Here is a 27,719-nt window from a genome sequence, read left to right as displayed (position 1 = left end):
GATGGCTAATCAGGATAGACGGAAAAGTGGATCTGTGACAAGTAGTTCTGTGGCACAATCTTCAACCAGTTCTGCTCGTGTCAAGGCAGAGGCTAAGCGTGCAGCACTTTTAGCCCGGGCATCTGCTTTAAGAAAGAGGCAAGAATTAGAAGCTGAAGAGTGAAAGCCAAAAGAGAACAGTTTGAACTGGATACAGAAATTGCAGCATCAAATGCTGAACTCAAAGTGTTAAAAGAGTATGAAGATGGTCAAGATGGCATGAATGATCACTACAGGTCACAGATTGGATCACAAGCTGGTGATTCATTTAAAGGCAGAAAGGAACGTCAAATGAAGCCAGTATCTAACCCTTGTAGAAAGTCTGACTACTCCAAGCACTCAGGACCAAAGCTCTACCCAGAGACCATCTAAACAAATTACTGATCATGGTAATTCTCAACAGTCAATTGATGATGGCAGAAATCTGTTCAAAGTGATTCAATGGCAAAATGAAATAACTGGATTGTTGGTCAATCAGCAGAGCTTATCTAAATTGCCTCAAAGAGATGTGCCAGTGTTTTCTGGAGATCCCCTTGCCTATATTTCATTCATAAGGGCCTTCGTGCATGTGATTGAGAACAAGACTAATAGCTCACAAGACAGATTATACTATCTAGAATCTAGAACAGTTCACAAGTGGAGAACCACAAACTCTTGTTCACAGTTGTGAACATATGTGTCCTGCTACGGGATACAAAGAAGTTAAACGTCTCCTCCAACAACATTATGGCAATGAACTGAAGATAGCTACAGCTTACCTAGAGAAAGCTCTGAAATGGCCACAGATCAAAGTAGAGGACAGTAAGGGAATGAAGACCTATGATTTACTGGATATAAAAATACCATGGCTGATGTTAAATTCATGGATGAGATGAACAAACCCACAAACATGAGAACAGTCATTTCAAAACTTCCTTTCAGATTCAGAGAACGCTGGAGAAGTGCAGCCTTTGGTATCCAGCAATGAAATGGAAGAAGAGACACATTTGAAGATTTGGTCAACTTTATCGACTTGAATGCTCAAATTTGGAATGACCCACTCTTTGGAGATATCCAAGAAGTGGAGAGAAAAGGAAAGTTCAATTCTCCAGAGGGGAAGATCTTAAAGAAGAGTGACTTCAAAGGTAGTATTTTCGCCACAAACGTCTTGCCGGCTGGCAAGGACAAAACAGAATACTTACAACGAAAGAAAAAAAACAGAGAAATCTGATTCTGCAGTCCAAAGATTTTGTTTGTTCGGTAACAAGGGACATTCACTGGATTCCTGCGATAAGCTTAAAAGGCAGGAATGCAAGGACAGAATTCAGTTTCTTAAAAACAAAGGTCTCTGCCTTGGCTGTCTAACTCAAGGACATATGAGTAAAGATTGCAGGAAAAGAATGTCATGTCCAGATTGCTCACTAAAAAATCCAGGCGTCCAACATGGTGAAGAGTCCGAGGTGAAAAGTCTGAAGACCACGACTTTGCAGTTTCTAATGCTCTTCTCTCACTGAGTCAGGAAACTTGTGGATACACCGGGGCTGGTGATGGTGAGTGCATCCTCTCCATTATATCTGTAAAGGTGAAGAAGAGTGAAAGATCAGTAGAGACATATGCTTTCCTAGACCCGGGAAGCACAACCACCTTTTGTACAGAAGACATCATGCATCGACTAAACATGCAGGGCAAGAAGACTGATTTCCTGCTTTGTACCATGGGTCAACAAAGAAAGGTGCAAGGATACTTGCTGTCTGACTTAGAGGTGTGTGGTTTAGAAGAGAATACTTTCATTGATCTACCCAATGTCTTGACTCAGCGACATTTGCCTGTAAAAGAAGGAAATATTCCTAAACAAAATGATATTTAGAAATGGCCTTACCTGCATGAAGTTCGTCTTCCACATATTGAAGCTGCAGTTGGGTTACTGATTGGAGTGAACACTTAAAAGGCCATGGAACCATGGAAGGTGATAAACAGCAGAAACAATGGGCCTTATGCAGTGAAGACGGCTCTTGGCTGGATAGTGAATGGACCAAAGAAAGAGCATCAAGACAAGAAAATCTGGTATGCACAGCTATACAGTGAATCGTATATCTGTAGGGAAGATTGAAGATTTGCTGGTGAAGCAGTTCAATCTTGATTTTCCTGAACGTCATTATGAGGATAAGTCTGAAATGTCTCAAGAAGACAGACAGTTCATGATGTCTGTGAACAAGTCTACTCAGCTTCTGGATGGTCACTACTGCATGAAATTGCCTCTGAAGAATGACAAGATCCAGATGCCAAACAATCGGGATGTAGCAGAACAGTGTCTCAAGAGCCTTCAAAAAAAGACTCAAAAAGAATCCTAGGTTCCATGAGGATTACATTGGATTTATGAACAGCATCATTGAGAAAGGTTACGCCAACAAGGTACCTTATGAAGAGTTGCACCGTGATGATGTAAAGGTGTGGTACATTCCCTTCCGATTGCAATGATGGCTGACATTGAATCAATGTTTTATCAGGTTCGAGTACCTAGTGTGGATGCAGACTTCCTGCGGTTCCTTTGGTGGCAGCAAGAGGATCCTGGATCAAGAGGAAGTGGAGTACAGGATGTGTACACCTGTTTGGTGCAACCTCTTCACCAAGTTGTTCTTGTTACGCTCTTCGAAGAACAACAGACGATGGAATCAACGACACTACTCCAGAAGCAGCTCAGACACTTTTGAAGAATTTTTACGTCAATGATTGCCTTAAATCAGTGACAACTGAAGAACAAGCAATCCCTCTTGCAAGGGATATCAGAGCGCTTTGTAAGCAAGGTGGGTTCCATTTGACAAAATGGACTAGTAATAGAAGAGCTGTACTTTCATCCATACCTGGAGAAGAATGAGCCACTGACGTGAAAGACCTCGATCTGGATAGTGAGTTACTTCCAATGGAAAGAGCATTGGGAATTCGCTGGTGTACAGAAAAGGACACATTTCATTTTAAGATCAAAGTGCAAAACAAATCACTCACCAGAAGAGGCATATTATCAGTTGTTATCAATTATGCAAGCTGGCATCATCTAAAGAAGGCCGTAGCACGGTTAACGCTTCTCAAGGAAATCCTGCTGGATTTAAGTCGCAAGAGGAAGGAGATTCAGAGAAGGATCAGTCAAACAGAAAGAGATCCCAATATTCAAAACGTTCTAGTATAAAAGGCAATGGCTACCTAAAAAAAAAATTTGCATGGTGAATGCTGAGCTGGATCTAATTCATTACAGCCAGAAACAGAAATTTCCGGAAGAAATAAAAATGTTGCAACAAGGAAAGATGCATGTCAGGAAAGACAGCTGCATATTCCGATTGGATCCTTACCTTGAGGATGCTGTGTTAAGAGTTGGAGGAAGATTGAGCAGATCGGCAATGCCTGAAGAATCAAAGCATCCCATCATCTTGCATAAAGACCTCCATATATACTCTCTAGTTCTTCAACATTTCCACCAAGGCGTTGGTCACTCTGGACGGAACCATGTTCTTGCTAAGCTAAGACAAAAATACTGGCTTCCTAAAGCAAATTCTGCAGTTAGAAAAATAATCATGCGTGCCTTGTCTGCAGACGACTACATGCAAAGACTGGTGTGCAAAAAATGGCCGACTTGCTAGAAGATAGGTTGCTGCCAGACAAACCATCATTCACTAATACTGGAGTCGATTACTTCGGACCATTTGAGGTGAAAAGAGGATGCTCTATGGTCAAGAGAAATGGTGTGCTTTTTACCTGCCTCACCATTAGAGCTATTCATTTACTGTAGAAGTTGCACCTTCCCTGGACACAGATGCGTGTGTCAACACTATACGCCGATTTATTAGCAGAGGAGGTCATGTTTAAATAATCCGTTCAGATAGTGGAACAAACTTGACAGCAGCTGAAAAGGAGTTGCGTGAAGCATTGCAGAATTTGAATCAATCAACAATTGAAGAAGAGATGCTAAAAATTCACTCTGTCTTATCTCCAGTAATGTTAAATCTACTACTGGCTGAGGAATAATCCATATAGGAGTATGCGGATATATTACTCTTGGTACACATCTATAATTATTGTTTATCCCCATCTCCTTAATATCTTCTTCTACCACCCACCCAAAACTCTTATGTTTCTTCATTCCTTGTTCCCAACATATTCCTAATATTTTCCTTGTTGGATGTACCTCATTCTGACTATTAAGATTTGTCCAATACACAGCCATTAACTGTTGTCTTCTAATATGAAGCGGCATTTTATTTATCTCTACTTGCATTGCTGCTATAGGTGTTGTTGGATATGCTCCACAGCAAATTCTCAATGCCTGTGCTTGAATTCTATCCAATTTCTCTAACTGTGATTTTGCCGCCAACCCATATGCTATACTTCTATAATCTAGTACAGATCTTATCATTGCTATATATACTGTTTGAAGCGCCCCTCTATCTGCTCCCCACTCTTGTCCTGCCATACATTTCATTATATTTAACACTCTTTTACACCTATTCACTATCTTATCAATATGTTCTTTCCATGCAGGTGTAGTATCTAGCCACATTCCCAAGAATCTAACTGATGTTACTCGAGCCATTTCCCTGTTATATATCCTTAACTTCCATTCATTATCTACTTTCTTGTTGGAAAATATAATAACTTGTGACTTCTCCACAGATAACTTAAATCCCCACTTATATGACCATTTAACTACCTCATCCACAGCCTTCTGCATTTTCCCCATAATGAGCTTATTGTTTCTCCCTCTGAACCACAAAGCTCCATCATCTGCAAACAGTGATCTACCAACATTCCTATCCACCTTACTAAATATATCATTTATCATTACTATAAAAAGTACTGGACTTATTACACTTCCCTGATGAGTACCATTTTCTATTATTCCTTGAGATGATATAGCATCTCCTACTCTCACCCTTATTACTCTTTGCTTAAGAAAGTCATTAATCCAATTAAACATTCTTCCCACCTACCCCCATCTCTTCCAACTTAATCATCAGACCCTCCCTCCATAACATATCACAGGCTTTTTCAATATCAAGAAACACAGCAATTACTGATTCTTTATTTGACAGAGCTTTCTTTATTTCCGCTTCCAAACTCATAACCGGATCCATAGTTCCTCTTCCTACCCTAAATCCACTTTGAAAAGGTGTTAATTTTCCTTCTTTTTCCCAAAAATATACTAATCTATTCGTTATCATTATCTCCATCACTTTCCCTACATGAGATGTAAGGGCTATTGGCCTATAGCTAGACGGCTTACTTGGATCCTTCCCTGGTTTCTTTATTGGCAATATCAATGCTTCTTTCCAACTTTGCGGTAGCACCCCCATTTCCCACACTTTATTATAGAACTCTAACATTACTCTCAACGATTCCTCACTTAACTGCTTGATCATATAATAACTGATTTCATCTTGCCCCGGAGTAGTTTCTCTCATTCTCCTCAACGCTCGTTTTAGTTCCGTCATTCCAAACGGGAGACATCCATTATATTATCTCTTTCCTGTCTCTTTCCCAATAGATGAGGATGCTCTCGTAATACTTCCTCCCTTTCCCTCTTAAACTCTTCAGTCAGATTTTCCGTACTGTTTACTTTTATAAATGTATTACAAAACATTTCTGCTTTACCACAGTTTTCTATTGCTATAACTTCCTCTTCATTTACAACAGGATATTCCATATCCTTCCTTATTCCATTCATCCTTCGGATCATACTCCATACTTCTCCGATTGATGTACTTCTCCCTATTCTATCACAGAAATCTCTCCAATGTTGTCTTTTTGCCACCTCTTTTACTTTTGCTTGTTCTCTCTTATATTCAATTAAATCTGTATAATTATGCATTCTTCTTACCTTCTTGTATGCTCTCCTTTTCCTTCTAATAGCTTCATCACACTCCTTATTCCACCATGGTACCATTTTTGTCTTTCTTCTTCCTTTACTCTTAGGAATATTACTTACTGCTGCGTTTTTCATAACTCTAAACCCTCCTCCACCCTTTTCACATATTCAGTCCAGTTAGCTTTTTCATAATTCCATCTCCCTTCTCTTCTCTCACTTCTTTCTACACAATTCTTCATATTGATACACATTTCAATAAAAAATAAATGTAATAAAAATGTATTATTACAACACTCTTATCATCCTTCCATACCTCCACCACAACATATTCCATTTCTCTTCCTTTCCCCACCATTCTATACTGTATTTCAGACTTAATGAAAGTAACACACCCACCACCATTTCCCTCTTCCCAATCTCTTCTCACAGAAACATACCCTTTAATTACAAAATCTAATTCAGGTTTCAGCCAAGACTCTTGTACACATATCACATCTGGCTTTTCCTCCATCTTATTTAGATAACCCTTAAATTCCAATCCATTAGCCACCAAACTCCTAGCATTCCATTGTAAAATTTCTAACATCAAGATTATTGTCCATCCCATGATTCTTGACTAAGCTGTATTTCTAAAGTTAGACCATCTCTAACCATTTCCCATGTTAGCCCTTTGATATCCAGGAACCTCTCTGCTGCTCTCACTATTATCTGTATCTTTTCTGTTCTTCTTTCAGTCTGCGCTGAACAATTTATGACCTCTGCTATGAATAACACAAAACTCTTTTTACTTACTATCATTGTGTCACCCGATTTATTGCTTTCCTTTTCTTCATTTCTGGTTCGATCTTTCCACAACTCCTTCTCCTCACTTTCTTTCTTTTTCCTTGAGTCCACTTTTCTAACTGCTTCCGCATATGACAGCTTATTTCCATCTCTTTGCTTCTGAATTTCTACTGCTCTCTTTCTCACTTCACACCCTCCATATGCCACATTATGGGCTCCTCCAAGTCAAGTCAAGTCAACTTTATTTATATAGCGCTTTTCACAATACAGATTGTATCAAAGCAGCTTCACAGTATTAAATAAAATAGTACATCAGTGTTTGTTTCTAGTGTAAAACGTCCACGTTTGGTAATGCTGATCAATAGTATTGTTGATTGATTAATTAAATTAAGTATCCCCAACTGAGCAAGCCAAAGGCAACAGTGGCAAGGAACCGAAAAACTCCATCAGGTGACCTAATGGAGAAAAAAAAAACCTTGGGAGAACCCAGGCTCAGTCGGGGGCCAGTTCTCCTCTGGCGTTTATGAACTAGAGGTCGGATTTAACTGTAAGATTAAAAGTATTATATGAATGCCTGGCTGAAGAGATGCGTCTTTAATCTAGTTTTAAACTGGGAGAGCGAGTCTGAGCAACGAACAGTATCAGGAAGGCTATTCCAGAGTTTTGGAGCTAAATGTGAAAATGCTCTCCCTCCTTTGGTGGATCTAGATATCCTACAGTAGGTATGACCAAAAGTCTCGAATTTAGTGATCTTAAAGAGCGTGATGGATTATAGGGCGATAGAAGATCCGTTAAATAGACTGGAGCTAAGCCGTTTAGGGCTTTATAAGTCAGTAGCAATACCTTGTAATTAATACGGGACTTTATAGGTAACCAATGTAGTGATGATAAAATCGGTGTTATATGGTCAAATTTTCTTGATCTAGTAAGAACTCTAGCGGCGGCATTTTGGACTAACTGTATCTTGTTTATTGAGGATGCAGGACAACCAGCTAATAAAGCATTACAGTAATCTAGTCTCGAGGTCATGAACGCATGAACTAACTTTTCTGCATCAGAAACAGATAGGATATTACGTAGCTTAGCAATGTTTCTAAGGTGGAAAAAGGCTGTTTTTGTAACATATGAAATATGATTTTCAAAAGACAGGTTACAGTCGAGTATAACACCCAGGTCTTTTACTGTAGAGGATAAAGTAACAGGACATCCTACTATGTTAAAGTTGTATTGTGAGAGGTTTTGTGGGCGGTTTTTTGAACCGATAAGTAGTACCTCTGTCTTGTCAGGATTTAATAAAAGAAAATTGCACGTCATCCAATCTTTTATATCTTTAACACACTCTGTCAATTTGGATAATTTAGCGTTTTCATCCGGCCGTGATGAAATATATATTTGAGTGTCATCAGCATAACAATGGAAACTAATTCCATGTTTCCTTATAATATTTCCAAGTGGCAGCATATATATTGAGAATAATAGAGGGCCTAACACAGATCCCTGCGGCACTCCATAGTTTACTGGAGTTATGATCGATTTTTCTCCATTTAAATAGACAAAATGGTATCGGTCAGATAGGTATGATCTGAACCAGCTTAATGCTTGTCCTTTACACCAGTATAATTTTGTAGTCGATCTAAGAGTATTGTGTGATCTATAGTATCGAACGCAGCACTAAGATCAAGTAAAACTAGTATTGAGATACAGCCTTGGTCAGAAGCTAAAAGTAAATCATTTGTGATTTTAACGAGCGCAGTTTCAGTGCTATGGTGCGGTCTGAACCCAGACTGAAACTTTTCATAGATGTCATTTTCTTGTAAGAAAGAGCCCAGTTGGGCAGACACAACTTTTTCTAGTATTTTAGACATAAAAGGAAGATTTGAAATGGGTCTATAATTTGCTAGGTTATTTGGGTCTAATTGTGGTTTCTTAATGAGTGGTTTTATAACTGCCAGTTTAAATGTTCTTGGAACATGACCTAAAGATAAAGACGAGTTAATAATATTGAGGAGAGGCTCTTCCACTATAGGTAACACTTCTTTCAGTAGTTTAGTGGGTATGGGATCTAATAAACATGTTGTTGTTTTAGAGGAAGTGATAAGTTTATTTAACTCTATTTGTTCTATAGTTGTAAAGCATTGTAATTGTTCTTGTGGGTGATAATTGAGGCTGAGTTATAAGGCGCGATTGAGGATTGAATGTTTACAATTGTGGTTCTGATGTTTTCTATTTTCTCAGTGAAAAAAATCATAAAATCATTACTACTAAACTGTAACGGAATATTTTGTTCAGGTGACGCTTGTTTATTTGTTAGTCTAGCCACGGTGTTAAATAAAAACCTAGGATTGTTTTGGTTATTTTCTATTAGATTGCGGAGGTGCTCAGCCCTGGCTACTTTTAGGGCCTTTTTATAACGTGACGTACTGTCTTTCCAAGCGATTCTAAAAACCTCTAGATTAGTTTGTTTCCATTTACGCTCTAAATTACGGGTTTCTCTCTTTAGAACATGCGTAGTATTGTTGTACCATGGTGCTTTAATTTTCTCTCTGACCTTTTTTAGTCTAATAGGTGCAACAATATCCAATTTTCCAGAGAGAATGGTGCTCATAGTGCTAGTTAATTCCTCAAGTTCATCTGTTTGTTTGGGTTCACTGAGCAGCTGAGACAAATCAGATAAGCAATTAGAAAAATGATCTATGGTGGATGGAAGGATTGTTCTGCCTAATCGATAACGCGGCGCAGCATGATATATTACAGGAGTACGTAATATGCAAGTTACCATGTAATGGTCAGTGACACCATCACTTTGTGGAATGATATCTATATCGGTTCCATGTGATATAATTAAATCGAGTGTATGATTAAAACGATGAGTTGGTCCGGTAACGTTTTGCTTAACCCCAAAGGAGTTTAATAAATCTATAAACGCAGCCCCTAGCGCATCATTTTGATTATCTACTTGCATGTTAAAATCTCCAACAATTAATGCTTTATCGACATTGACCAATAGGTCTGAGAGAAAATCTGCAAATTCTTTTAGAAAATCAGCGTAAGGCCCTGGCGGTCTGTATACGGTAGCCAAGGCTAAAGATAATAGGGATGTTTTTCTAACATCTAAGAGCGTAACATTTAGTACAAGTACTTCAAATGAAATAAACTTATAACCCGTTTTCTGAGTAACACTAAGAAAATCTCTATAGATTGTTGCAACACCGCCGCCACGACCAATCAGACGGGGCTCATGCTTATAGGAGTATCCTGATGGAGTAGACTCATTTAGACCGAAATAATCATTTGGTTTAAGCCAGGTTTCAGTAAGGCAAAGTACATCGATGCTATTATCTGTGACTATTTCATTTACAATAACTGCCTTAGGTGTGAGTGATCTAATGTTTAAAAGACCTAGCTTTAGAATTTTTTTTTGTTTACTAATAGCAACATTTTCTGTTTTAATAACAATTAGATTTTTCCTAGATCCTGCAGTAGATTTATTATTTGATCGCACTAAACGAGGAATAGACACAATTTCTATGCAATGTTCTACACTAGTATTTATATCAGTTAATTTCTCCTCCACAATTACAACATTTTGCTTCCACACCTCTTCCACATTTTCCGTACTCATGTTCTTCCCCACAGTGTGCACATCTCTTTTTGGCTCTGCATACACTCGCAATATGACCATATCTCTGCCAGTTATAGCATCTCAGCGGAGCACGCACATATTCTCTCACCCGAAAGCTAACATATCCAATCATCACTTTACTTGGTAGCACTCCACCACTTTGAAAACGCAACATTACAGAAAGACTTTCTTCCTTATTCCCTTCCCTATTCCTTTGCAGTCGTTTTGCTTCAATTACATTTCCTCCTTTAATATTTCTCATCAACTCTATCATAGTGACCTCCAATGCTACCCCTGTAATTACTCCACATAACCATGATTTTCCACCTGTTTGATTACAACTTGAAATCACTTGTTTACACACAACCTTCATTTTCATCACCTTATCCCTCTGCTCCTCATTATCACAAATCACCATTAATGCTCCATCCTGAAGTACTCTTGCACCTCTAATCTCTCCTGATTGTTTCCTCAACTCATTTGTTAACTCAATTGGGTTTACCCCTTTTACTCCTTGTCCCTCTTTAAATCTTACAATCATTTTTATTTCCTCTCTCCTTTCACTTGTTACTTTCCTCATCTGTACCTACTGAATCCTCTTCATTATCTTTCTTCCTCTTATTATTTGCTTTTTCAACACTTTTTATTCTCCCTCCTTCCACTTGTGTCCAACCCATCTCATCATTTTCGTCTTCAATCTCTGATTCATCAATTCTAGATCTTGTTTCTGATCCAACCTCCTCTTTTTTCTTTTTCCTCGATTTCCCCATCGTATTCTTCTTATTTCAACAACTTTTATACTTAATAAAATTCAGTACAAGTTATTTCAAACACTCACAACGGTTTCAAAACGCAGTTTAGTCTAACTTCCGCTTCTGGTCCTGGACTCACGAGTCCACTCTCCTCCAGCACAGGACTGCAAACACAGGGAGACTAAATAGGGAAGCAAATAAAAGAGGGTAACGAGAAAAGCAGGTGGGCCAAATTAATCAATAATCAGGTAACGAGATGGGAGGGGCTAGACAATTGACAGGACAGCACATGGCACAAGGGAATACATGACAAGCCATGTGCTCACAATAAACCAGACTAAACACAAACACATGACAAACCGGGAGTGTCACCAAAACCAAGATACAAACCAGACACAAGTGACAGAACCCTGACAAAGAGGTTGCTTAAATGATACCTTCTTACGTACGACGTTACCAGGTGCTGTCCGTGGCAATGGTGCTGGATAGGTTGATACGGCTAGATAGAGATTTGATAATTCACTCATGCAGGGGCTGCAAAATAAACTGACCCGGTCCTTAAACTGGTAAACACAAATGCTGACGCTTCACGGATGAGCCCCAGCGATGAGCAGCACTGCATATAGGCTACTGCTCTACAGCTTGCAGACATCAGACTAAAGCCCATGATCTGGCTAAAGGAAAACAGCTCAAACGTATTTGTTGATGCAGGCTATTTGTTTTTTAAAGCAAAGTCCTAACTGCTTTTCCCTATGTTTGTTCACTCTGTTACAGGCTGCCAGGAAGAACCCGTTTCTATCGAGGGGCATCATTGTGTTCCTGCTCCTTTTTAATCCCTTTTCTCCTGGAGTTATTTTTGGTTTTCTTAACTTTGAATCATGTCTGTTCATTATATTAGAGACAGTTACACACACAAAATGAAGAGGATCATTTTTTCGATGTTAGTATAGCCTACTTTTTTTCATATTGTTTTTCATGTTGGCTACCTGGAAGTAGTCCCAGTGCTGTATACCACCGTATATGTTACATTGAGGGGGACAAGTCTTATACGTTAAAGGTAAAATATGTAAGAATTTTGCATTAAAATATCCCATAATCTCAAGGCCAGTGTTATATATTTTGTTAAGTTGATTACTTACAATATCCCAAATCTTTCCAACTATTTTTAAATCGTGAGAAAATTGCGATTTTAACCAAGGAAACGGGGCGTTAGAGCAGGGGGGAGCTGGGAGTCGCCGGTCAGTGGCGTCATATCCGCTTTACCCTCGGCTTCCGCTCGTACTGCGTGGAGTCCTGGACAAAGGCGGAAGTTGTAGTTGTAGCGTCTATCAAGCAACAAACATTAGCTTGTTTCTTGCAGTCATTATGGAACACAATTCTTTACCGATTGCAGCTGGTTCTGTCGACAAAGTTTTATATTTTCCACATGTAGCATTCGGTAATAGTTATGTTTATGTAAGGGAAGTATTATTGCTTTAGGTTTGTGTTTAGTTTATTGGCATTGTTTATCACGTCTGGTGTTTATGGCAATGTAAACAAATATAGCATGTGTTATACATAAAGATTAATCAGTATTTTGGCAAATGATGTGGGTATGTTCGAATGTACTTTTACAACAATTGTTTAGAACACGTAAAACTGCGCCGCGTTATCACAACAATGAATTCGACATACAGTAACATCTATGATAACCAATGTAGTATTAAACCTTACTTTTCTTACAGTTAATTCATTTTAATGAAATAAAAGTGTGATGAGGTTCAAGAGTCAGGAAGGAAGAAGACAGGGGTCGGCGTGACTGGGACTCGTACTTTATTAAAATAAAGCAAAACAAACAAAAGTCGTGCACAACGCGCATTCACCGTGGACACCGCGACGGCACAAAACAGTTCAAAAATGAGAGCTCAGATCCACCGGTTTTCTTTCTCTACGTCCAATTTTCTCTTCAGTCTCTCTCTCGTTCCAGCGCGGCTTATTCACGAGTTCACACTTACATATCATTTGAAGAGGTAGAGTTTAATGCGTATTTGGCGTGCTGTCCGGAGGGAGGGCTCCGAGCTCGGAGTTCGGCCCGAACCCAGAGTACTCCCCCCGTATGTAAGTGTTTAGGACTAGAAGCGTGGAGAAGGGGTGGTGGAGGGATGCTGCAAAAACTGTCAATGGAATGAGGTGAGACTGCTGAGTGTATATACACCTCTTACCATTGATTGCTGAGTGCTCTCCACTTGTGTTAATTATCTGAATGTGCTCCTCCCGAACCTTGTTAATAAAACATCATTAAGCGTCTCTCCACGCCGATCACAGCAATAAGACACAGGTGTTCGTCATTTGCACTTGTCCTACTTGCGTCCCGCTCGTCTCTTCTCTCTCCCATTACAGACCGCGCTGAACCACGCCCCCCTCGCCACAAAAATCATGTCATTATAAAAATAGAACTTAGCCTCATCCATGAACATGATTTTTCGATTCCCGTCTGACTGATTTACATCCACGGTGGAGTTTAAAACGACAGTTCCCATCATTCCACGCTCCTTCATATCATCATCAAGCTACGCCGTTGTTGTTGTTTGGAATGTAGCGCCCTCTAGCGGCAAAAATTCTTGCATATTGTACCTTTAATAACAATAATAAGTCAACAATTAGAAATGGCCAAATTGTTCCCCCAATTCTTGCTCCGATCTGTTTTTAGGATGACAAATAAAGGCTTAAAAGTTACATTTTAGGCTGGTCTACCTTAGTGGTCTAACAGCGACCATCCAAATAGATAGCCAATCAAATCAAAGTAGGCGGGGTTTACTGTCACAGAAGCAGGGCTCCTATTCCATCGGTTCAGTTTAACGTTGAAAGAATATTAGTTTTACGATAGAAATGGTAAATGACTGACAGTTATGTCCAGTGATGCAAACTACTTGACTTTTTTTCTCTCAAACATTGTTGCATGGTTGCATGTGTTCAGTATCGAAGCTGTTTTATTAATGAAAGTCGTGGGGCAGCGTTGACTAATTTCTGTGCTCCTGAATGTTGCAGCGTGCTCTCCGCTCTCTGAGTGCAAATGATGTGTGTGTGTGTGTGTGTGTGTGTGTGTGTGTGCATGCGTCAATGAAAGTAGCGCATTGTGTCTAATGTAAAGGAGTAACCCGAAAGGTTCGACCTAAATAAATGAAGGTCCTAGAAAGCCCATGCAGACAGAGCGGCCGGGGTTTACAGCTTTATTCACAGCTTTTGCATCGTTCAAACATCGGCCGGAGATCATTTGCGATCAGATGCCGGCGTCGTGGCGATATTGCCAATTAGCAAACGCTCTCTGAGCAACATCGGGCCGATGTCAGCCAGACATACACTGCCGGTCAAAAGTTTTAGATCGGTAAGATTTTTAATGTTTTTAAAAGAAGTCTCTTCTGCTCACCAAGGCTGCATTTATTCGATTAAAAATACAAACAAAAACAGTAATATTGTGAAATATTATTCCAATTTAAAACAGCTGTTTTCTATGTGAATATACAGTAAAGTGTAATTTATTCCTGTGATCAAAGCTGAATTTCCAGCATCATTACTCCAGTCTTCAGTGTCACATGATCCTTCAGAAATCACTCTAATATGATGATTTGATGCTCAAGAAACATTTATGATTATTATCAGTGTTGAAAACAGTTTTTTACATTTTTATTTCATGATGCTATGATGAATCGAAAGTTCAAAAGAACAGCATTTATCTGAAATCTAAAGCTTTTGTAACATTAAACACTACCGTTCAAAAGTTTGGGGTCAGTAAGAATTTTAATTTTATTTTTGGGGGAAAGAAATAAAATAAATCAATACTTTTATTCATCAAGGACGAGTTAAACTGATCAAAAGTTACAGTAAAGACATTTATAATGTTAGAACATATTCTATTTTAAATAAATGCTGTTCTTTCAATTCATCAAATAATTTTGAAAAAAAATTGTACACAACTGTTTTCAACATTGATAATAATAATGAATGTTTCTTGAGCATCAAATCATCATATTAGAATGATTTCTGAAGGATCATGTGACACTGAAGACTGGAGTAATGATGCTGGAAACTCAGCTTTGATCACAGGAATAAATTACACTTTACTGTATATTCACATAGAAAACAGTCATTTTAAATTGTCATAATATTTCACAATATTACTGTTTTTTTTTTTTTTTTTTATCAAATAAATGCAGCCTTGGTGAGCAGAAGAGACTTCTTTTAAAAACATAAAAAAATCTTACTGACCCCAAACTTTTGAACGGTAGTGTACGTGTGCTATCTGGGGTCAGATGAGATCGATACACTCGTTATTTGAAGTGACTTTCAAAAGGTGATATCTATTTTGGTCGCTACCGTAGACATCAGTGTTTACTCGAACTATAAACTTTTATCTCAGTAATTCTGTGATCACTTGAATATTTGTAACACAGAAATATCGATACTGTCGTTGAAAAGACTGAAAGTAAAGCTGTTTCATATACACTCACCTAAAGGATTATTAGGAACACCATACTAATACTGTGTTTGACCCCCTTTCGCCTTCAGAACTGCCTTAATTCTACGTGGCATTGATTCAACAAGGTGCTGAAAGCATTCTTTAGAAATGTTGGCCCATATTGATAGCATCTTGCAGTTGATGGAGATTTGTGGGATGCACATCCAGGGCACGAAGCTCCCGTTCCACCACATCCCAAAGATGCTCTATTGGGTTGAGATCTGGTGACTGTGGGGGCCATTTTAGTACAGTGAACTCATTGTCATGTTCAAGAAACCAATTTGAAATGATTCGAGCTTTGTGACATGGTGCATTATCCTGCTGGAAGTAGCCATCAGAGGATGGGTACATGGTGGTCATAAAGGGATGGACATGGTCAGAAACAATGCTCAGGTAGGCCGTGGCATTTAAACGATGCCCAATTGGCACTAAGGGGCCTAAAGTGTGCCAAGAAAACATCCCCCACACCATTACACCACCACCACCAGCCTGCACAGTGGTAACAAGGCATGATGGATCCATGTCCTCATTCTGTTTACGCCAAATTCTGACTCTGCCATCTGAATGTCTCAACAGAAATCGAGACTCATCAGACCAGGCAACATTTTTCCAGTCTTCAACTGTCCAATTTTGGTGAGCTCGTGCAAATTGTAGCCTCTTTTTCCTATTTGTAGTGGAGATGAGTGGTACCCGGTGGGGTCTTCTGCTGTTGTAGCCCATCCGCCTCAAGGTTGTGTGTGTTGTGGCTTCACAAATGCTTTGCTGCATACCTCGGTTGTAACGAGTGGTTATTTCAGTCAAAGTTGCTCTTCTATCAGCTTGAATCAGTCGGCCCATTCTCCTGCCGCATACTGGATGTTTTTCCCTTTTCACACCATTCTTTGTAAACCCTAGAAATGGTTGTGCGTGAAAATCCCAGTAACTGAGCAGATTGTGAAATACTCAGACCGGCCCGTCTGGCACCAACAACCATGCCACGCTCAAAATTGCTTAAATCACCTTTCTTTCCCATTCTGACATTCAGTTTGGAGTTCAGGAGATTGTCTTGACCAGGACCACACCCCTAAATGCATTGAAGCAACTGCCATGTGATTGGTTGATTAGATAATTGCATTAATGAGAAATTGAACAGGTGTTCCTAATAATCCTTTAGGTGAGTGTACATTGACAACTGCTCTCTCTGGGTCAGCGACAGCAAACAGATTTGAGTGTTCCGGTGTGCAGTTTTTGTCATTTAGGAATAAGGTCGCGTGGGTGTTTGAATCGAGATCTTTTAAAGATTAATCGTGCAGCTCTACTGTCTTTATACTCTCTCTCTACGTTAATATCTGACGCAAAACGTTAGTTAGTTAGTTAGTTCGTTAGTTAAAGTTTATTTCGGTCAACTTCACAAGAAAAAAGAAAGAAAAAGAAAAAACAATTTACAAGCAAACATAGAAACAAATATTAAGTTAAATAAAAAAATATATTAAAAAAAAAAACCTCAACCCTACCCTGATCATACTGCATCTGGGCATTTTAGTGTTGTTGTTTTTGTCAGTTCCATAATTGAGTGATTTGCCATAATTGTAATACAGTGCTATTGCAGATGTTGATTTTAACAAGCAGTTGGTAGGATTGTTATTCCCCTTGGATTGTATTCTTCTTGCTTTCCTTAATTTCCTTCCTGTATTGATTAAAAGCTAGATCCTTGCCTAACATTTTAGTAGGGTGCAACAGGGCTAAAGGCGCTATTGACTGTATTCTCTTTTAAACCACTAGATGGCACAAATTCAGCTCAGCACTTTTCTAAAAAAAAAACACTTCTGATGTTAAACGGGGACAGTTGTCTGATGATCGGCTGCAGGACAGCAACGCAAGGTTGATTCTGCTCTAATCTGATCTAATGTTTAATGTTTTTTAAAATGTTGTAGACTTATGTAGCAAATGAGAATAATTGAAATGTACTATATTTTGAGACAAAGGCCTTGTTGATCATTTTGTTCAAGATACTTATAGCAACAGATTTTCAATAATGGAAGAATATGTAAAAGTATGGTATTTTAGTGGGAAACGCACCTGCTATTTGGGACACAATGATTTATGATAATAAATATCTGGCTAACTTTTTCAATTGTTGATAAGACATGGTAAGATTCAGATGGTAAATATGACATTTTTAACACTCAAGCCGTATTCACATTGCAGCCCTTAATTCCGTATTCGTGGAAAAATTTGGGCACAGAGGTCTCAGGTGTGATCCAATTATTATTATTATTTTAAAATAAATGTTATATCACTGTCTTCGATAAAATAAAAACTATCAATTTATGGTGTTTTTATTTTTATTTTGTTTGTTTTTTTACCTCTAAAAGTACCTTGTTTTCTATGTAAATTATGATTATTTTTATGTTATATTTAATATTTCTTTAACTTCAGTAAAAAAAAAAAAAATGATTTCAGTAATTTCAGATAGACAAAACCTAAAAATGTGGTGACTTTGGTGTCATCTGGTGTCTTATGTTGGTATAAAATTAACAAAAAGCAATAATATCAATAGCCACTAGATGGCTATAGTACTCAATATACATATAGGCTGAACTCTACAAACCACTGTGTTATGTAAGAATAAACAGGTAAGAACAAACAATAATCATAGTTATAATGTTTACATGTACTTGTGCGCATGTGTGTGTTTGTGTGTGTGCATGCACAGGTGGTTGATTGGAACATTAAAAAAAAAAAGGTCAGTCAATGGCTCATTCAATTCTTTGTTTTTATGTGTGTGAGTGACTTTTTATTTGAATACTACTAATAATAATAATATCAATAATATCAATAGCCACTAGATGGCTATAGTACTCAATGGCTGCATATAGGCTGAACTCTATAAACCACTGTTATATTGAATTTAACCTCTCAAGTTTTTGACTTTATCACAAGTTAAAATTCTAATTTAAAAATATACATATCTGTGTTAGGTGAGACTATACAAAGATGCCAAAATATGCTTAGACAAATATGACCATGCTATAAGGAAAAGTGTGAGTGTTTGCCACGTTGAGAATGTTGTACAGGATCACCCCTTCATTTGTGTGTATGTATGATATGCATTGTGCTGGATCTATTGATTTTTATTTGACAAAAAAAAAAAAAAAAAAAAAATTACAGTTTTGCCCATTCATTCCTATGGTGAGATTAAGGAGGGGTTTTTTTTCACCCACTTAACATTGTAGAATCGAGTCAATGTTTTGTGTGTGTTCAGGTGGCAAACGTAGGAAAAGTAGCCAAGTCTTGTACCGCTCAGATTAACGAAAGTATTTTTTTTAAAAATAATTTAAATGATTTTGCCCACATTTGTCCTTAATACGGTTAAACAAACCACATTTATGATTTATTTTCACATACAAAAAATATGTTGCTCTATCAATGTTCAATACAGACATATATGTGACCCTGGACCACAAAACCAGTCGCACGGGTATATTTGTGGAAATAGACAACAATACATTGTTTGGGTCAAAATTATCGATTTTTCTTTTATGCCAAAAATCATTAGGATATTAAATAAAGATCATGATCCATAAAGATATTTAGTAAATTTCTTACCAAAATGTATTTTTGTGAGTGAATGCAGCACAATCGCCAACATAAATGAACAACTTTAAAGGAGATTTTCTCAATGTTTTGATTTTTTTGCACCCTCAGATTCCAGATTTACAATAGTTGTGTCTCGGCCAAATATTGTCCTATCCTAACAAACCACACATCAATGGAAAGCTTATTTGTTCAGCTGATCGGATGATGTATAAATCTCAATTAAAAATAAAATTACCCATATTTTTTCTGCAATCATACACTATGGCAGGAGTGAAAAGCACAAGGTGTGCCTTTAGCCCCATTTTACCCTGTTGCATTAAAACATAACATTTTAGTAATAAAGTATATGAAAGCTTTAATTACCTTTAGCATGAAGGTGTATCATATCAATACTGTGGTGTCCAGTTGTGTGATACTTCCTCAACATTTAATTCTGCTTGGTTTTCTAAACTTCCATGCACTGCTCTTCACCGGAGAATGGTAATGAGGCTAAATGCAGAAGCAAGCGTGCAGAGAGTCCATTGTATTTATACCTATAACCACACGCTTCAGTAGACCTACTTTAATGTTTCCATTTATAGCAATTGTCCTATTAAGGGCAGCATAGTAAGATTAAATCTTATTTGTTGGCAGTGTAGTTGTTCAATTCTCTAAAAAGCACTTAGTCCATAAAATGAATAAAGCCTTGAATGTCACAGATTGTGAACGGCTAGTGCACTTTTTCAACAGGCAAAACTTCACAATCACACCAGGGGCCTGTACCATCATGGTAGTTGAACAAACTCAGGGTTGCGGGTTTAGTTTAGAGTCAAAACCAAACCAATCCAACCAGGCTTTGTTGGTACCATGATGCTGATCATCCACTTTCTCTGTCAACTCAAGCTTCAATCCTGAGTTTGGGTGTGACATCAGTAGCGTGTTGAGAAAGAGAAACTGCGATTCACTTCTCATGAGAAAAGCTGCGTGATTCACTTCTCTCTTCTGCAGAATATTACGAGATTGGAAAATATTAAGAATTGAAACAAATGTACTCAGCAAGAAGAGCTGTCTATGAAACTATGAAAATCAGTACAAGTAAAAGTTACTAAGTTAGTTTATGTAATTGAAATAGGCATAGAGAGAATTGAACATTTAAGCTCACGTGTAGTCATTTCTATAGCTTTATATATTGATTCTAACGCTTATTTATATTACTTTGATGGTAATTAATTTTACTTCATGTAATATTTGTAATATTTGAGCTTGCATGACAAGAATAGCTTAGTGGAAAATGAATGTGTCCAAATGTCAGCTCAGATGAGCTAAAGATGTCTTTGCAACAAAAGGTGATAGATGTTGACATCCTGCCGTTTCCTAGAAACAGACAATACCTCCTATTTCGGGCCAAGAGAACAAGACAATAATATGCCCTAATATATGGTATAGATCTTCAATTAATTAACCATAACAGGAAGACAGCAGGGTGAGGAGTGAGTGAGGTATACAAAGCGAGGCTGTCGTTCTCTGCAGAATAACTCTGTCTGTACGTGAACGACCATTCTTGCAAGAATAAAATACTTAAAGGCATTTCCTGAGTGATTTGCTTCATTACAGTCTCACTATTAAAGGGACACTTCACCCATTTGCATTAAGCTTTGCATTGTTAGAAACCCAGTCATACTATTGAATGGTCATGCAACATTTTTTCATTTTCCCCCGAGACGAGAGAAATCTGTATTTACCTCTTTACACTTCCTCCTACAATGACACAAAAATCGTCATTTTGCGTCATTGTAGGAGGAAGTGTAAGAGGGGGGGATTTCTGTTAAGACTACAAGCACTAGATCCACCCTTTCAAACCCGCCCATAGGGGGTTGGACCTAATGCGCTAACAGACCTATCACAGATCAGTGCGAGTGCGTTTGATTTCAACGGCAGAAACCTGCAGAAAACAGGGACGAAGAAAGCTGAGTAGTAGGGGTTACCATACTCTATTTCCCGGACATGTCCGGCCGTCGAGATCCACAAAAATGTCCGGGATTCAGCTTTTGCTTTCTGCGGTCGCCATCCATTGTTTACATGCTCACCTTTTGTTTCAATCTAACTGAATTCACCCCGATTGGTGAATCTGAATGTAATGTTTACATGAATGCTAAACAAGTGATCGGTTGATTTGCGTTTTAACAGTGCTAAGAAAATACCCGCACCTCCGTGAGAGATAGCCCATGAGACCGGTGCATCTCACAGGCGCGCTCATCAGTAATCACAGTAATACAGGGAGCAGGACGAGGCTAGCGCCGCGGGAGAAAGACGCGAGGCCGGTGGCGTGATCGGTTGAAAGACGCGAGGCCGGTGGCGTGATCGGTTGATGTGTGTTTTACCATTGCTAAGAAAATACCTGCTCCTCCGTGCGAGATACGAGAACAGTGCCTCACAGGTGTCGGTCGTCAGTAATCACGCCACCGGCCTCGCGCCGTTCTCCCGCGCCCCTCAGCCTCGTTCTGCTCGCCACAGTAAACATGATGAATGGCGACTGTAGAACGCAAAAGCCGAATCCCGGACATTTTGGGCAAACTCGTCACGGAGACTCACTCGTAGCCTTGCCTTGATGTTTTTGTTTTCAACGGCGCTGTCTTATCGGTAGGCGTGGCTTGGGAGTGGCCTTGTAGGGCAGCGAAGCAAGTGCATTCTGGGAGTTGTTGTCTTTCATCCACATAAGCCAAAAATACATTTTCTGGCTTTTCTCAGTCTAGAAAGCTCCAAATTCAAAAATAATTTCACATTTCTTCTACATAAATGACCCACTTTCAATACACATTCATGTCTCCACGGGTGAAATGACCCTTTAAATAAATAATTTCAACACCAATTACCTTTTTATATATTTATATTCATTTAAACTAAGCGCTTAATAACAATTGCTAAACTAACATGTGTGATTAAGGGTATAATAATTACTTAACCCCCTGAGGTCGGCTATCGCGCCGGCGCGATAGGCTCGTTTTTTTTCGTATGAGTGCAAAAAAAAAATAAAAAAAAAATATTAATTTTTATCTTATATTCTTGTGTTATACATCAATCGATCCTGTTTAGTGTGTATTTTTTTTGTGTATGCTCATAATAAAAACAAAGTGTTGTGCTTTTCGCCAAATAAAGAAAAATAAACATGATGCGAGTTCTGCCTACTCTCCGTCAGTGAAGTCAATTCTGAAACGCGTCCGAAAATGAACTGTAACTCAGCGAATACTCAGTCAAACAGGCATACAGTCACACAGGCATGAAGCTTGAATTATCTTCTTTCAAATGAAGTAATTTTTATAAAAAACAAATATTCACAGTTTATATAATATGTATGTAAAGAGAGAGATGTCAGTCGTTCTCATCTCAGCTAATTAAGTTTTAATGTGACTCCGCCTACGGAGACCGCGCTATTCAAACGCAAATGTGAGGCGATCCATACAAACCTGTGAAACGCCCACATCCGCTGGATAAGGCCGGTGAAACACTGGATGCGTGGCGTAAGCGTCTCAGCTGCGTGGCGTGTCCGTTTTTATTTCGGCTCCCATCCATGTTAACAGTTTAGAGTTTGCATACTGCCTGTGTGAGACGCGCGTCTCAGGTGCGGCACGAGCCGCGTGGAAAACGCGTGCATTCTAGAAATAGAACCGACGCCTATTTTTCACGCGACACGCAAGCGTCTTGGAAGCGTTTCCATGCAAAATTGAATAGGAAAATCTGTTTATTTGTCATTTTGACACGAATACATATTAATAAATGTCCTTTTGATGTTTAAAAGTGTCTAGGTTTTGACATAAATGCAAATATAAATGTAATTTTACAAAATATGATCGATTTTCAAATACTGCTGTATTGAATGAACAGCTTTTAGCAAACTCTATTGCTATACTGAGATGAGGAATATATACTGTATGCAGAGCCGGATTAACGCAAAGGCAAACTAGGCACGTGCCTAGGGCCCGATTGGCGGGATGGGGCCCAGACAGAGGGACAAAAAAAAAAAAAAATTTTTTTTTATTAATGTACAAATGGCCTATCTACAATGTATTTCAATATTTATTAATTAACTAAAAATAGTGACGATGTTTATCTTAACCATAGACAGTTACATTACTGCAGTTAAACCAATGTGTCCGTTACAAAGCGGGTGCCGGCTTCTGAAAGTATGTGTAACGAACGCACAGGTGCTGCGAGGCAAAAGCCTAAGCACACAAAGAAGCACAGCTCAAAATGCAGGTGTGTGAGTTGTCGTCATCTATTTTGGAGTGATTGCAATGTATTCTAAATATAAACTTGTACTGTAGATCAGCGTCATTTCTGGAAAAATCATTCACCGCTTTATTACGAGTTTAAAAGAGCGCGAGCGTCATTAACGTGCCCAGACGCGACGCTTTGAATTTGCGCGTACAATGAATAACATCGCGTCGGGAGCTGACTAGTAAAAAAGCTACAAAATTAAAAGACAAGACGTCTGTATTCTAAGTTAAAAAGCCAACACACTACAACATTTTTAAATGTTTCAAATAAAGGATCTCATATCTATGGGTCTATCTTCTAAATTCTGCTGATGATTAGATTCCTGCCATTACGCCAATAATATCACTTTATCCATTTTTTCTGCTCAGTAGCGATCGTGTCTTTCTCTTCCACTTGATTTGTGTATAGCATATTTAAAGTAGCAATGCAATATAAAAGCACTTATGCTCATTTACTGAAGTGGGATTCTAGAACAGTGAATAAATTGAATAAAACAGCAAAATAACAACAACAATAACATCTTCATTAAACAAAAAAGAGATTACCTTAGATAAAGTTTGATTAATATGTACATACAGTACCGGTAAAAGTCTGGACCCATTACTATTTTTAATGTTTTTTGAAAGAAGTTTATTATTATGCTCTACAAGCCTGCATTTATTTGATCAAAAATACAGAAAAAACAAACAGGAATATTCAGCAAGGATGTGTTAAATATATAAAAAGTGATAGTGAAGACTTTTTTAAAACAACTTTTTAATAATCAAAAATCCTGAAAAAAAGTATCACAGGTTATAAAATAAATATTAAGCACCATTTCTAACATTTGATAATAAATCAGAATGACTAAATTCAGCTTTGCATCACAGAAATATATAGTAAAATAGAAAACCATTATTTTAAATTTTAATAATATTTCACTATATTATTTTTCTGTATTTTTGATCAAATAAATTCAGGCTTGATGAGCATAAGAGACTTCTTTCAAAAACATTAAAAATAGTAATGTGTCCAAACTTATGTTTGTACTGTACTGTATGTACTGGGGGGGGGGGGGGGGGGGGGGCCTCCAACATGAATTTTGCCTAGGGCCTCCTAATGTCTAGAACCGGCCCTGACTGTATGTGTTTTGTCAAAAATAAAGTCATCAACTAACTAATGAATCCTTTACTTTGAAATACGTATGATAAAATGTATACTTTAGTTTTGAAAGACGTTGACTAGTTTTGAAAAGATTATAAAGTATGTATGTGCATGCATATATATATGTGTGTGTGTGTATATGAAGAGTTCAGATGCAAAAGCCTCTAAATGCCATCTGAAATTTTCTCCTAGAATGATCATTTTTATGAAGCTTGTATATTTAAGTTAGCTATAGGTGACACGTCACCTGAATGAATGGCTCATTAAGTATGCAGGGACGTAGTCTCACCAGGTGTGAACTACTACATATGCATGATGCTGTTGGAGCGTTTACGCCCCATCCGCATATTGGCTTTCCAAACTAAAAGTGTTTCACAAAACTAAAATCAATGTATCGTTTTTTTGTGGATGATTAGGCAGGATGATTTTCATATCATTTTGAAGAAAAAACACTAGGCGATGAAATCCATTAGTCAAAAGTCTTATTGCCACATATTTAGTATGTGTTTTGTGGCCTTATTTCAGAAACTTTAGTTTTTAGTTTTTTCAATAACCACGCATAAACATTATTCTCTCAAAAATGCAGACATGTACATTCTTGTTGCTCACATATTATGGTAGCCCTGTTTGTGCTAAATAGTGTGTAATTTTTTTTTGCCATTAATATGTTTATAAGCAACTGAAAAAAGCACAAATGTCAGGGCATGTCAGAACATCTCAAGGACCCCAAAAACACCCCAGACCCCAGAGGGTATGTAAATCTTACAAAATTATTATTATAAATAATCATTGCTAAAAGCCAGACGATTTTGTCTTTAAAAATGATTTGCTCACAGCTGAATGGTCCAGCTCTCTTACCTGAAACATTACCTGACCCGGAGCAGGTTAGCCATAAACCATGAACCAAACCTCTTTCATGGTGCCTAAAACCCAGGCTTGGTGTAAACTAAACTGAAACATACCCGTTGTAACGGTGGCAGCCTTAACTTTAGGAATTTAATTGGAAATTAATTCCTTAAAATAACTTTTACAAATTCGGGTGCCAGGCAGAATTAAATTCACCAAAATAATTCAAGTTATTAATTTTACCCAGGATAACTCAAACCACCACTTACACACAATTAGGTAATGAAATTCATTCACAAAAAAAAAAAAAAAAAAAAACATCACACACAAAAGATTCAATACCAAATTGTAATATTGTCCAGCCTGTGACCCGGAAACCGATCGAGCTCAGCCATCTTGAAGGACATCTCAATTCTGTAATTGCACCGCGAGGAATGAGGGGCGAGGAATGATGAGCGAGGAGTGAGAAGTGAGGAATGAGGAGCGAGGAATGAGGAGCGAGGAGTCAGGAGAGAGAAGCGAGAAGAGAGAAGTGAGGAGTGAGGAGCGAGGAGGGAGGGGCGAGGAATCAGGAGCGAGGAATGAGGAGTGAGGAGAGAGAAGCGAGTAGTGAGAAATGAGGAGCGAGGAGTAAGGAGCGAGGAATGAGGAGTGAGGAGCGAGGACTGAGGAATGAGGAATGAGGAGAGAGAAGCGAGTAGTGAGAAATGAGGAGCGAGGAGTGAGGAGTGAGGAATGAGAAGCGAGGAGTGAGAAATGAGGAGTGAGGAATGAGAAGCGAGGAATGAGGAGCGAGAAGCGAGGAATGAGGAGTGAGGAGCGAGGACTGAGGAGCGAGGAATGAGGAGCGAGGAATGAGGAGTGAGGAATGAGGAGTGAGGAGCGAGGAATGAGAAGCGAGGAAAGAGAAGTGAGGATTGAGGAGTGAGGAGCGAGGAGCGAGGAGTGAGGAGCGAGGAATGAGGAATGAGGAACAAGGAGTGAGGAGCGAGGAGTGAGGAGCGAGGAATCAGGAGCGAGGAATGAGGAGTGAGGAGAGAGAAGCGAGTAGTGAGAAATGAGGAGCGAGGAGTGAGGAGTGAGGAATGAGAAGCGAGGAATGAGGAGCGAGAAGCGAGGAATGAGGAATGAGGAGTGAGGAGCGAGGAGTGAGGAGCGAGGAATGAGGAGCGAGGAGTGAGGAGTGAGGAATGAGGAGTGAGGAGCGAGGAATGAGGAGCGAGAAGCGAGGAAAGAGAAGTGAGGAATGAGGAGTGAGGAGCGAGGAAAGAGAAGTGAGGAATGAGGAGCGAGAAGCGAGGAAAGAGAAGTGAGGAATGAGGAGTGAGGAGTGAGGAGAGATAAGCGAGGAATGAGGAGCGAGAAGCGAGGAATGAGGAGCAAGAAGTGAGGAGCGAGGAATGAGGAGCGAGGAGTGAGGAATGAGGAGTGAGGAATGAGGAGTGAGGAGAGAGAAGTGAGGAGTGAGGAGAGAGAATCGAGGAATGAGGAGCGAGGATTGAGGAGCGAGGAATGAGGAGCGAGGAATGAGGAGTGAGGAATGAGGAGTGAGGAATGAGGAGTGAGGAGTGAGGAGAGAGAAGTGAGGAATGAGGAGTGAGGAGCGAGGAATGAGGAGCGAGGAGTGAGGAGAGAGAAGCGAGGAATGAGGAGTGAGAAGCGAGGAAAGAAAAGTGAGGAATGAGGAGTGAGGAGCGAGGAGTGAGGAGAGAGAAGCGAGGAATGAGGAGCGAGAAGCGAGGAATGAGGAGCAAGAAGTGAGGAGCGAGGAATGAGGAGCGAGGAGTGAGGAGCGAGGAGTGAGGAGCGAGGAGTGAGCAGCGAGGAATGAGGAGTGAGGATTGAGGAGCGAGGAATGAGGAGAGAGAAGCGAGGAATGAGGAGCGAGGATTGAGGAGCGAGGAATGAGGAGTGAGGAGCGAGGAGCGAGGAATGAGGAGTGAGGAATGAGGAGTGAGGAATGAGGAGTGAGGAGAGAGAAGCGAGGAATGAGGAGTGAGGAGCGAGGAATGAGGAGCGAGGAGTGAGGAGTGAGGAGCGAGGAGTGAGGAGTGAGGAGAGAGAAGCGAGGAATGAGGAGTGAGGAGCGAGGAGTGAGAAGCGAGGAGTGAGGAGTGAGGAGAGAAAAGCGAGGAATGAGGAGCGAGGAGTGAGGAGTGAGGAGAGAGAAGCGAGGAATGAGGAGTGAGGAGCGAGGAGTGGAGTGAGGAGTGAGGAGCGAGGAGTGAGAAGCGAGGAGTGAGGAGTGAGGAGAGAAAAGCGAGGAATGAGGAGCGAGGAGTGAGGAGCGAGGAGTGAGGAGTGAGAAGCGAGGAGTGAGGAGTGAGGAGTGAGGAGCGAGGAGTGAGAAGCGAGGAGTGAGGAGTGAGGAGA

General features: G+C 39.3%; 1 protein-coding gene across 2 annotated transcripts in view; it reads right to left on the bottom strand.

The window, feature by feature from the left end:
- Positions 1 to 19,573, bottom strand: part of p2ry13 (purinergic receptor P2Y13) — a 32,751-nt gene extending 13,178 nt beyond the window's left edge. For both annotated transcript variants that reach the window (XM_079885673.1, XM_079885674.1), the window contains exon 1: positions 19,467 to 19,573. The gene's annotated coding sequence lies outside the window, so the exon portion shown is untranslated. The remainder of the gene's footprint in view (positions 1 to 19,466) is intronic.
- Positions 19,574 to 27,719: the final 8,146 nt, after the last annotated feature.

The sequence above is a fragment of the Squalius cephalus genome (assembly GCF_949319135.1).
Source record: "Squalius cephalus genome assembly, chromosome: 11".
Lineage (NCBI taxonomy): Eukaryota > Metazoa > Chordata > Actinopteri > Cypriniformes > Leuciscidae > Squalius > Squalius cephalus.
The sequence above is the reverse complement of the archived record's forward strand: the minus strand, read 5'-3'. Positions and strand labels throughout refer to the sequence as shown.